The sequence below is a fragment of the Hyaena hyaena genome, unplaced genomic scaffold (genome assembly GCF_003009895.1).
Source record: "Hyaena hyaena isolate Hyena2069 unplaced genomic scaffold, ASM300989v1 scaffold_483, whole genome shotgun sequence".
In the NCBI taxonomy this organism is placed as follows: domain Eukaryota; kingdom Metazoa; phylum Chordata; class Mammalia; order Carnivora; family Hyaenidae; genus Hyaena; species Hyaena hyaena.
Window position 1 is genome coordinate 1,050,045 of NW_024081117.1, and position 12,229 is coordinate 1,062,273.

General features: G+C 37.9%; 1 protein-coding gene across 1 annotated transcript in view; it reads right to left on the minus strand.

Moving 5' to 3' along the window:
- The window catches only part of GTF2F2 (general transcription factor IIF subunit 2), a 155,680-nt gene that overhangs the window by 19,351 nt on the left and 124,100 nt on the right, over positions 1-12,229 (minus strand). The window lies entirely within an intron of this gene.

A 12,229-nucleotide genomic window follows, 5' to 3' on the forward strand; every position in this document is an offset into this window, starting at 1 on the left:
TATTTGTTTTTGAGACAGTGCAAACAGGGGAGGCGTAGAGAGAGAGAGAGGGAGTAAGGGAGAGAGGGAGTAAGGGAGAGGGAGGGAGGGAGGGAGGGGGGGGAGGGGGGGGAGGGGGAGACAGAGGATCCAAAGCAGGCTCTGTGCTGACAGTAGTGAGCCCAATGTGGAGCTTGAACTCATGAACTGTGAGATCATGACCTGAGATGAAGTTGGAAGCTCAACTGACTGAGTCACCCAGGTGCCCCCCAAAATCATTAAACAACCTACTAAATGGGAAAGATGTTTGCAATCGATATGTTAGATAGGGAATTAGTATCCAAAACATATAAAGAACTTTTAGAACTTAACAACAACAACAAAAACCCTAAATAATCCCCCCAAACACCAATCTGATTAAGAAATGGGAAGAATACTCTAACAGACATTATTCCAAAAACATACACATGGCCAACAAATACATGAAAAGATGCTCAAATACTAATCATCAGTGAAAATATAAACTAAAACTACAATGAGATATCACCTTACACCTGTCAGAATAGCTAAAATCAAAAAGACAAGAAACAAGCAGCATTGGTAAGAATGTGGAGAAAAGGGAACTCTAACGCACTGCTGATAGGAATGTAAATTGGTACACTATGAAAAACAGTATGGAGGGGCGCCTGGGTGGCTCAGATGGTTAAACATCCAACTTTGGCTCAGGTCATGATCTCATGGTTTGTGGGTTCAAGTCCCACACTGGGCTCTGTGCTGACAGCTAGCTCAAAGCCTGGAGTCTGCTTCAGATTCTGTATCTCCCTCTCTCTCTCTGATCCTCCCCTGCTCATGCTGTGTGTGTCTCTCTCTCAGAAATAAATTAAAAAAATTTTTTTTAAATAAAAAAAAGAAAAACAGTATGGAGATTCCTCAAAAAAATTAAAAATAGAAATACTGCATGATCCAATAATTCCATTATTGGTTATCTACCCAAGGAAAAAGAAAACACTAAGTCAAAAAGATAAATGCATCTCCATGTTTACTGCAGCATTATTTACAATTAGCCAAGATATGGAGGCAACCTAAGAGTCCATCACTAGACATATGAGTAAGAAAAATATACATACAATGGAATATTATGCAGTCATAATGTCACATCATTATGCATGATGAGATCATGCCATTTGTGATAACATGGATGGATCTAGAGGGTATTATGCTAAGTGAAATAAGTCAGACCAAGAAAGACAAATACCATGTAATACTCACGTGGAATCTAAAAAAACAAATGAGTAAACAAACAAAAAGAATCAGACCTATAAATGCCAGAGGGGAGCAGGGAAGGAGATGTGCAAAATGAGTAAAGGGGAGTGGGAGATACAGGCTTCCAGTTATGGAATGAATAAGTCTTGGGAGTAAAAGGTCTACCATGGGGGGCTGCCTGGGTGACTCAACAGGTTAAGTGTCCAACTCTTGGTTTCAGCTCAGATCACGATCTCACGGTTTGTGGGTTTGAGCCTTAACTGGGGCTCTGTGCTGACAGCAAGGAGACTCCTGGAGATTCTGTCTCTATCTCTCTGCCCCTTCCCTGCTTGCTCTCTCTCTCTCTCAAAATATATAAACATTTATACATATTAAAAAAAGGCGTAACACAGGAAACACAGTCAGTGATACTGTAATAGTGTTGTATGGTGACAGATGGTAGTTATGCTTGTGGTTAGCAGAGCATAACGTGCAGAGATGTTGAATCACTATACTGTACACCTAAAACTAATAGCACTGTGTCAATGATACTCAAAAGAATTTTTAAAGACTTACTCTTTATTGAAAACAGGCCACTTATATTCACTCACTTGAGTAGGCTAAGCTTTTAATTTTTAATTATTTTTTATTTTAAAAATAAGTTTATTTATTTTGAGAGAGAAAGGGAGAGAGAGAAGAGAATCTCAAGCATGCTCCACATTGTCAGCACAGAGCCTGACACAGGGCTTGATCTCATGAACTGTGAGATTGTGACCTGAGACAAAATCAAGTCAGATGCTTAACCCAATGAACCACCCAGGCGCCCAAGCTTTTAATGTTTTAAAGAAACACAGCCCACTTAGTAAATAAAGCATCAGGAGGCTCAATGAAAGCTGCCAGAGAACATTCTCCTCTGCATCACTTGGAATTAACTATAATCTAAGCAGTAGCTTAAAAAAAAAAGAAATGTATTTCAAAACCTACAGCTAAATTACTGCATAAATGCCATCCTCATATAGTTTTAGGCTTACTCTCTATTTTTTTTTTTTTTTTTATTTGTAGGAGAGAGAGAGAGACAGCATGAGCAGGGGAGGGTCAGAGAGAGAGGGAGTCACAGACTGAAACAGGCTCCAGGCTCTGAGCTGACAGTCAGCACAGAGTCCGATGCGGGGCTCAAACCCACGAACCGCGAGATCATGACCTAAGCGAAAGTCGGACGCTTAACCGACTAAGCCACCCAGGCGCCCCTCTATATATTAACAATAGAGATTTGTTAGAAAAGAGATAAAATTTAGTTTTTACTGATGTTAAATAGAGAAAACTAGTTATGTTAAATAGCATAACTAGAAGAGCTAGAAGCAAGAATGGAGAGGACAGAGACCAAAGTAACTTATGATCAAGGAGAAAATCCAAATCTTCCCAATATGGGGAAGACAGAAAAACAGATGAAAACATGCATTTAAGGGCAAAGGCAGAGTAGAGTGTCTGTCCCAATTCAGTGGGAGATGCACAGATAGCAAAGACTGAAAGGGATGGATCTTTGGTCCATTCAAGAATTTTCTCTCTTTAGGATCAAAAGGAGGATAAAAATAGGGTGCCTGGTTGGCTCAGCTGGTTGAACATACAGCCCTTGATGTCGGGATCATGAGTTCAAGTCCCACCTTGGGTGTAGAGCTTACTTAAAAAAAAAAGAAGGGTAGCAGCAAGAGGATAGGTACATTATGGAGAAGGTAAGCATGAAGACCAGGACAAAACACACAAATCCAAGCAGGACCGTCTTTGGGTTAAATAGAGAAATAACATGGAATGCCTTAAGGGATTAATATTTTAAGCCACGCTTTTTTGAGCAATGTCTGAAATATATATGTTGCCTGTTTACAATTGTACTTAGTTTATATCCTGAAACCCCCTTCCACTCTTGCACCTCATTTGAATGGTTTTATGTTTTGTATTAAGATGAATAATCCAGGGGCATCTAGGTGGCTCAGTCAGTTAAGCATCCGACTCTTGATTTCGGCTCGGGTCATGATTTCATGTTTTGTGAGTTGAAGCCCCGCATCCCACTCTGTGTTGGCAGTGTGGAGCCTGCTTAGATTCTTTGTCTCTGGCCCTTTCCCACTTGTGGTGTCTCTGTCTCAAAAAAATAAATCAACGACAACAACACACACACACACACACACACACACACACACACACACACACACACATGAACAATCCAGAAAAGATGACTGCTAAAAAAAAAAAACCCCAAAAAAGTCTGGACTAGGAGATGAAGTTGTTATAATCTTTTACTCTTAATCAAGTGTGGGATAAGAATAACTTAACTTGGATTTAGAAAAATAAAGGGAAACAGAATCACATTAAGAAAGGGTGAAGAAAGCCTACTGCCTTCCCATAGGCTTTAGTGGGATGTGGGATTTCATTTAGCCAGAGGCCCCAGGTCCTCAAGAAAAATATTACCAAAGTGAGGACTGAGTGAAGGTCCAGTGTGAAGCTTCTGTACTCTGTGTGGAGCCACAGTTGCAGGATATTCCAGGTGGCCTCCTGTCCCAGCTTTTTAAAAAAATTTTAAGTGTTTTTTATTTATTTCTGAGACAGAGAGAGAGACAGCGTGAGCAGTGGAGGGTCAGAGAGAGAGTGAGACACAGAATCTGAATCAGACTCCAGGTTCTGAGCTAGCTGTCAGCACAGAGCCTGATGTGGGGCTCAATCCCATGAACTGTGTGATCATGAATTGAGCTGAAGTTGGACGCTTAACCAACTGAGACACCCAGGTGCCCCTTACCCATCTTTAATTTATGCTGAGAGAAGGCGGAAGAGTTAAATTCAGGAAACAGTAAAGAGAAGTGATGGCACATTCAGCTTCCACCCTGAGGAGACTCTTCCTTGTGTGAAATGCCTGGAGAAGCTAGGAAGGTTAACAGGAAAATGTTTTGAAATACAGACAACCCCCAACTTACAATGGTTTGACTTAGGATTTTTCAACTTAATGATGGTGTGAAAGCAACATGTATGCAGTAGACACTGTAAGTGGATTTCTGAATTTGGATCCTTTACCTGACTGGCAACATGCTGTGCGGTCCTCTCTCTCGGGGTGTGCGGCAGCAGCCAGCTGGAGCTCCAGGTCAGCCATGCCACCACCAGAGGAAAGAACCCTTACACTTACCACCACTCTGTTTCCTACTTTCAGTACGGTACTCAATACATTACGTGAGATAGTCAACACCTCATTATGATCTGGTGGTAGAGGATTCTGCCCAAATGTGGAGAGGCTAATGTTAGTGTTCTCACCACATTTAAGGTAGGCTAGCCCAAGCTACGGTGTCGGTAGGTTAGGTGTATTAAACATATTTCCAACTTACGATATTTTCAATTTTGACTGAAACCCCATCAAAATTTGAGGCAGATCTATAAAGAAACCTGCTGATAAAGCAAGATGGTCCACTTCAGAGAGGGTACACACTCTAATTGGTAGCAGAGAGAAAATCCTTGTACGTGTTTGCCATCAAATTGTTTCAACCCCAACATGTCAGATCCAAGAGAGCCTCAAAATGACTGTATTCACTGCTGGTGCTTTCCTACTTTAGATGTGGGGGAACAGACGAGGCGTGTGCTGTGTTAACGGTGTCTATCGGTACCTTGGCATCTAGGGGCAGAGCAACTGAACATTACGCTTGACTAGTGAAATAAAAACACTTAAAATTACAATCTGAAAACCCAGGCACATAAAATAATAACAGCAACAAATTGGCAATATTAATCTTCATTAGAGAAACTAAAGTAACAGAAAATTTAATTTATTTAAACACAAAAAGCAAAATAGAACATGTCTCTAATGTCCTCAGGGCCTACACTGCGGGATAACTCATAGAAAAAGACTGTTTTAAAACAAAATTTTTGTAGTTTAGCATTAGTTAAATCTTTTTTTGGTAATGTCCAAGACAGGCTTATAATCTAAAGTTTACTCTGTGGAAGCAAGTAGTTCCAAGGGATGTATGTGAAATTATAAAAAAGGGACTGAAATGATTTCCATAGTCAAATTATTAATGACTAACTTTATACACAGAACAAAACTAAGATCCTGAGGTAACTTTTCTTTTTAAAACTGAACAGCATAGAAATGACAATCTTAATACTGTAGTACTTAAAATGTTGTATGTTGTACAGATAAAATTAAATCTACAAATAAACTACAGATGATATGAACTAGTCTATTAAGGAGAAGACTATAATGTTATTTCTTCTCTTTTTAGCTCTTTTCCATTTGGGCATTTTGTTTTGTACTGGCACACCAGCCTTGTAAGCAAATGGTGATACTCAAAACAGCCCCGCATTTAACTCATTAGCAGCCACCATAATATATTAGAGGTATAGTTACTGGACTAGAAATGGCTATTATGTGAATTTTAATTACCGGTATTATATCTGATCCAGTGATCAATGCACAACCAGCTGTATAGAAATAAATGTCAATTCATAAAGGACTTTAAACTTAGTCTCCAATTAAAAATTTTACAATCCAAAAAAATCTATCATACACAATTTTTCATTCACAACAGAAAACAAATTATTCAGGACTAACATGCAACCAATTGTTGAAAATCCATTGTGCTTTGGTATAGAGATACTCAACCATCATTACTGAAACCTTAATCACTGAAAACAATTATAAAAGCCACCCACTGCCAATTAAAATACTACAATACAGATGTCTGTAAATTTCTAGATTGTTGTTTGCAGAAATACTTTGATTGCTTTGTCAAGGCAGTCTTTGTGGAAGCTTTTAACTTTTGAAGTGAGCATGACAGCCTTGAATATCATGGTTTGCATTTAAATTCTTATAAAGATCCTCCTCACCCCTAATGCTTCTATTTTTGCAGTGTGTTGTTATCTTCTGGGAGGAAATTAATTCTTTAGAGTCAGTGAGTTCTTGGTGTGCAAATTCAAATGGACAAAGCATGTAGCATACTTATACTAATACTAGGCAAATACTGCTGAGAAGCCTTTATGATACAGTCCTACAGGCATCTATTATTCATTTAGCAAAATTCCAAATTTATACATAAAACTAAAAAACCCAAACCACTACAACAAAAACAAACCCAACAACCATAACACAGTTGGTCGCCACACCAAAGGAAATAGAATGTGCATAAAAATAAATTTTCCTCCTAGTTCCCAGGGATACCCTCAAAATTTTATGTCATCATGTGAATACCTCCAACAATGATGCTCTAGTTAAGTTCTTCTAATTCTCTATTACTTTTTGACCAACAGTTGTTGCCAGGAGAAAGAAGGAACAGAAAAATATTCTTTAAAGCTGGGGACCAGATGGGGCGCCTGGGTGGCTTAGTCGGTTAAGCGTCCGACTTTCTCTTGGGTCATGATCTCGCGGTTCGTGGGTTCGAGCCCCGCGTTGGGCTCTGTGCTGACTGCCGGCTCGGAGCCTGCAGCCTGTTTCAGTCTGTGACTCCCTCTCTCTCTGACCCTCCCCTGCTCACGCTCTCTCTCTAGAAATAAATTTTAAAAAACCTTAAAAAAAAAAATTTAAAGCTGGGGACCAGAGAGGATGATAAAAACAACAAAATATTAATTCTTTATAATTCCAAAACCTTAGGTTTGGTGGAAAGAGACCTCCTGGTCTCCTCTCAGGTATTATTTTTGCCCCTACCTCCAACAGGAGATGGCAGACAAACTATGAAGTCCATGGCTGCATGCTATAATTACCCAGGGAACCTGAAAATTTTTAGGATAGTTGGCCTCCACAGGAGATCAATTAAAATCAATCTCTGGAGATATTTTTCTTTTTAAAAAGCTTCCCAGGGGATTCTAGTGTACAGCTAGCACTGAGAACCATTATCCAGACAACAGAAGACTGAATTTCTTATGAGAAAAGGCCTAAAAGTGCAGACTATGTGTGAGAAGTCTGTGAAATTTACCCATGCTAGATGATGTCCACAAAGCCAGTGAAACCACATACAGAAGCACCCTTACTTGCAGAGATGGAGGGAGCTGGCAGGAGTCTAACATATCAGCTAATCCTATGTGTATCAATCTGTGAATTGTAAAAATGTACTATTATATTAATGTGCATGGATATTTTAAAGCACACATAAACAAAAAAATTTAAGGACATGAAATAAAAAACAAAACATTATTTTAAGGGTAAGTTTTTAAAATTTTTTTAAATGTTTTATTTATTTCTGAGAGAGAGAGAGAGAGAGACAGACAGACAGAGACAGATAGAGAATCTGAAACAGGTTCCCAGGCTCTGAGCTGGCTGTCAGCAGCTTGAACCCACGAGCCATGAGATCATGACCTGAGCCGAAGTCAGATGCTTAACTGACTGAGCCACCCAGGCGCCCCATAAGAGTAAGTTTTAATTTGTCAAAATTATAAAATACATTTTGGTTTTGTTCTGAAAATACAGTATTCACATTCTGGATGCTTAATTTTTAGGTGAATTCCAAATTATAGTAGGTTTTGTTTTTTTTTTAAATAGTAGCTTTGTACCAGCAATAGCTAATATAACGTAAGGTCCAACACACACACAAAAGTTAGGGTCACTATGTCAGTTATCTTCAATGAGCCTTCAGCCCCAGGCCTTGGGAGGTGGTGTCAGTAGGGGACCTACAGGTTACGCTTCCAAGAGTCCCTTGCCAGCTGGTTTCCAGCTGGGGCTCTGCCAACGGGAGAATCAAAGTGGGAGGGAGATTTCTGCTTTTTTGTGTCTTTTGTACACCTCCCAGCAGCAGCAGCTTCCTTGTCTCTGATCACCAATGGCTCTCTCCCTTTTCTAACTCCAGCCTTCCACATTGTATTTGTAAGCCATTTGTAACCAATTCCCCACGTTAAATCCTTCCTGCTTGAACATCTAGAATTGGTTTTGTTTCCATGACAGACACTCACTGAATCATCACCAAAGACAGGGATGACAAGCCACATTTAAAATGATATTGCTAATTTCCTTTTTGGAATTCCAGGGCCAAGTTCTTGTCACATCAGATTTACATTATCATTGTTTCTACCTCACACAATGACTGATAAAGAGGTCATTTTAGCTAGAAGTGTCAGTTTTTCCACTTTCTTGTTCATATATATTTGCATTATTAGTATATTATCTTTACAGGAAACTTAACCATTTGTTCATTTTAATATTAAAAAAATTTTAATGTTTTATTTATTTCTGAGAGAGAGACAACATGAGCAGGGGAGGGTCAGAGAGAGAGGGACACACAGAATCTGAAGCAGGCTCCAGGCTCTGAGCTAGCTGTCAGCACAGAGCCTTACATGGGGCTTGAACCCACGAACCCTGAGATCATGACCTGAGCTGAAGTTGGACGCTCAACCAACTGAGCCACCCAGGCGCCCTCTCATTTGTTCATTTTAGAAGACTGACTTTAACTAATAATAGGTACTATAATATAAACCTCTTAATTTAGCATCGGACCTAAAAAGCTGAAAGCAAATGAAAATGTGAGGTGCTGGAAATACCCCTGTCAAACCATCGGTGTTACAAAATTCTTACTCTTCTGCTGAAAAATGACTAGCATAGGGACTGCATGAGGGTGCTAGGGTCAATCCACAGTATTTTCTAAAGCTCAATTTCTTTCCTTTATTGCATGAAAAACAAGATAAATACAAGTTCCAATATTTCTCCCCTCACTCAATGGCACTCCTGTAAATCCTACTTTGACAAGCCATTTTTTCCCAAAGTTTGTTTTCACAAACACTTCAAAGGATGGGGAAGGAAAATTTAATGTTCATATGTCTACAAAATATAGAATTAAACAAATTCCAAGGTCCATAATTTTAATATATTTAAGTGTTCATTTCAAGAGGAGAATATAATCAGAGCCTATAATCTCTTTTAATACAGAATCATTTTACACAACTTTTTTTTCCCAAAAAAGACTCTGACAAAAATTGGTGTTTCAAAATTTTGAAAAATGCTGACCTACGTGAACTAGTTTCAAGTTTCAGAAATGTAATGAAGATGGAAGGTACAAGAAAACTACTTACAGAGAAACCTAACAGGTCATATGTTACAGGTAAGGCAAGAGTTTTCAGGGCCAAGTCTTTCAAGGAAGGAACATTCTAAATTATAATTCTAATCATATATTCTTTTTGGCCCAATAAATGCTTTCTGAATGGCAAGTATGGTAGACGTTATATCCCATATAGTTTGTGAACTAAAGAAATAAATTTGAATTTAATGATTAGAATAGCTCCATGTACAAAGTGGGAGCTTATCAAATATTTGGAAATGACAGGACTCTACCCCCAAAACCAAGAGCACACGGCATACACTGTATGTTAGCCTACTTGACAATAAATTATATTTTTAAAAAATTGGAAATGATTACATATGTATTCTACATACAGTTTACCAGACTTGAACTATGTGGATTTTTCAATAAATACAATACTGTAAATGTATCTTCTATTCCTTGTAGAAGAAATTATTTTCATAATAAGTTTCTTTTGTCTACCTTACTTTACTGTAAGAAAACAGTATATAATACATGTAATATTCAAAATATGTGTTAATTGACTGTTTATATGATCAGGAAGGCTTCCAATCAACAGTAGGCTATTAGTAGTTAAGTTTTTGGGGGAGTCAAAAGTTATACATGGATTTGAGTACGGGGAGTGGGGTTGGGGAGGAGTCAGTGCCCCTGACCCTCGCATTGTTCAAGGGTCAACTGTGGTCATTTGTAAATGTATTTATGTGCTACAGGTGGGTGGAAAAGGTTCTGGGGTAAATGCAAGGTGGGTTCTTTCTAATCAAATATAGTTTTAAAAATATCTATGTCATTTTCCAACCCCTCTTTTAGTTTTTGTAGAAAGTTTTTTCCTTACATTTATCCTGAAAATTGTATTCGAAGATCCTCAACTGTTACAATGAAATACCAGGCTTCATGTTTACATTGCCCACTATGTTTGAAATGTCTGAAAACAATTCAACATTACATGGAATTTAAAATTTTTATTGAATGTCTTGATTATATACCCCCTAAGTCATTTTGTTAAATTATGTTAATGTTTCTCAAACCACTAAAAAAATCAAAGTGTCCTTTTAATAAAAATAACAAAAGCTTTATACTCTATTTATTTATTTTGAGAGACAGAGCATGAGTAGGGGAGAGGGCCAAAGAGAGAAGGACAGAGAATCCCAAGCAGCCTCTGGGCTGTTAGCAGAGAGCCCCATGCGGGGCTCGATCTCATGAACAATGAGATCATGACCTGAACCAAAAAGCAAGAGTCAAGACACTTTACTGACTGAGCCACCCAAGTACTCCACAAAAGCTTATACTCTTTCTATAGTTGGTATTATACTATAATACTGAATATCTTTTTAAAAGCTATGTAGGTGCCCCCATTCATTCTGATATACTCCCATGGGGGTAAAGAATTACTAAATATTCAAATAATGCAAAGTGATAGATTAGAGTCAATCTTCATTTTTATATAAACAAAATCTTTCCAAAGATTACTATATGGCTCATTACTATAACTACATTAGAATAATGTCTCACCAATGCTATGACAACCTTAATAAAGGTTGATACCATGAACTGCAGCTTATTGTTAAAAAGTCTTAAGGCAGATGTTTTTTATCATTATGTCCTAATAAGGAGTTCAGAATATAATGTATTCATAGTTACTTTAGTTGCAAAAAGAAAATAATATAAAAACATCCTAAAAATATGAAATTTGGGATATGTCTTCTATACCTGCCAGGTGGAGATAATGCCAATGCCGCGAAGAATATGAACTTTGATACCAGCAAAGTGCCAGCTTTGACTGATTTTCCTTTTGTCTTATAAACAGTGGTAGGAGATCATCATGGCCAGGTACTAATACTCTTTCCTAGCTTTCTTACTTTTCTTTATTCCAACAAAAAGCTTTACTGCCCATTGTTAACAATTCAAACAATACATACTCATTATACTGATTCCAACAATTCACAAAGACTTTATAAAGAAGAAAACTAGGATAAAATCATTCTAGCTCCTACCATCCCAAAATAACAACTGTTAAAGTATTTAATCTTAATTTTGGACATTTGCTTCCAATCTTTGCCTGTCTTAAGCAATAGAGAGAAACACTACTATATATTTAACTTTGGGTACTTGTCTTTCTATGATACATCCTTAGATACAAGACTGCTGAGTCAAAGGATATATTCTTTATAGTGTTTTTGATATAAATTCTCAAACTTCTCTCCAGAAAGGTTAGATCTCTTTATAGCTTATGAAAGTATGGTCTTTTGTTGTCCTTACTGTGATAATGAAGACACCAAAAAGGTAGATTTTTATCTACATGTCTCAATCAACAGACAACATAAAATATCCCTCTTGGATTATCAGACACTGATTCAGCCTGTTCTCTTCTTTTAATTTACATTTCCCCTAAAGCATAACCAGAGGCTGAGAAATGAAAGCCTGGCTGGATGCAAATGAACTTTGACTTGATTACTTAATCCACACAACGTAGCAATTTTTAAAATCTGAATGTCTTTAGGAAGAGGCGTGTGCACTCCAGTTCATCACAGCCCCTACCATTTCACCTTCAATTTCAGCATCCTGCTCACGGAAGATGCCTAGTTGGCTCTACAGGCATTTGCTACCTCTCATGTAAAATAACTCAAATATCATCAAGTAGTGGTTTGATAGATACTGACCTGTGACACCTAAACCTGTATACTTAAGGCCAGTCCTAAAAAGGGATTATATCTTCCTAAATATTGTATATCTAGAGAAATGTTAAGCAACAAAGTAGGACACAAGATATCAACTGTTATCACTTGACTTAATTCAGGCTTCACTGTATTTTCAGAAAATCATCACATTTTCCCTTATGTCTCAAGTATTTCAAGACCCCAAATCCTCAGCCCTTTTAGTATTGCTAACGACCTGCAACAACATAGCATAGTGGTAAATTAACAGCATGGCTCCTAAAACAGACTACCTGGGTTCAACACCTGGACTGGTTAGTTACCGGC